The sequence below is a fragment of the Penaeus monodon genome, chromosome 22 (genome assembly GCF_015228065.2).
Source record: "Penaeus monodon isolate SGIC_2016 chromosome 22, NSTDA_Pmon_1, whole genome shotgun sequence".
Classification (NCBI taxonomy): Eukaryota; Metazoa; Arthropoda; class Malacostraca; order Decapoda; family Penaeidae; genus Penaeus; species Penaeus monodon.
In genome coordinates, this window is record NC_051407.1 from 6,769,344 (window position 1) to 6,769,847 (window position 504).

The window sequence follows — 504 nt, forward strand, 5'->3', positions numbered from 1 at the left end:
CAGGGAAAAAAAAGAGAGGCATGCCTGTAAACAGAAAAAGGCCCAAACACACAGATAACCACAGAGAGGTAAATGAGCGGCTAGCCAGACATAGGAATCCACACTAAAAGAAACCAAACTGGGCCAATTATAGAAACGGCAGAAAGAATGCAGTAAACAAAGCGAGGAAACTGCCGACCCACCAGTAATTGCGACAAAGAAATTTCAATCACACTCCAAGGCGAATCTTTGACGGTTGGATATCCATCGAGGCTTCTCTATAATTTTCTGGTAACGGTGGATCGGTGTCATCTATCTGTCTGTCAGAACTTCCTCTCTATCTTTATAACAAAAAGAGTATAGCATTTAAAAACACACAGGGGATCCCGCAATTTACTTTTTTTTCGGTTTGCGCCAGTCATCGCAGGCAAGAGTCTCGCTGGAGTTTCTCTGTTCATGGGTTTGTTGTCAACAGCTCGAGGCAAAAACACTGTTCTGCTCTCTCAGTCATCCTTGGCAGAGATC